The sequence below is a fragment of the Alligator sinensis genome, unplaced genomic scaffold, assembly GCF_000455745.1.
Source record: "Alligator sinensis unplaced genomic scaffold, ASM45574v1 scaffold1704_1, whole genome shotgun sequence".
Classification (NCBI taxonomy): domain Eukaryota; kingdom Metazoa; phylum Chordata; order Crocodylia; family Alligatoridae; genus Alligator; species Alligator sinensis.
The window spans coordinates 17749-18226 of NW_005843413.1; positions in this window are offsets into that span (position 1 = coordinate 17749).

Genomic DNA, 478 nt, shown 5'->3' on the forward strand with positions numbered 1-478 from the left:
CCCCGCCACTGGGGGAGTGCAGACACACGGCGCCCGTCCCGCTCACCCACTGCCCCTCGCTGCCCCCGGCCGTGCCCGCAGCGCCAGCGCGGCCCTGCCACCAGCCGGGGGCCCCGGGGCCCGGCACCCACCTGCCCTGCCCTGCCCTGCCCTGGGGCGCTTGGCCTCGGAGCCCACGGCCACCCGGCTTCCCACAACGACCTGGTGGCCTTTCACCTCATTAGGAGGGCTCCGACCTGCAGTAACCCCAAATGTGACCTCTAGTAACCCCACGTTGCCCCCTCCGCCACTCCCTGGACTCCCACCCGTGTGGGCTGTGCCCTTTCACCTGATCTGGGGGGATGCGAGCTGTAGCGACCCCAAATCTGACCCCTACGAGCCCCACGTTGCCCCCTGTGACCCCGCGCGCCCCGAGAACTGGGCTGCGACCTCCCCGCCCTGGGGGCCGCGCGCCCTCTTCGCCCCCGTGGGCTGGGGC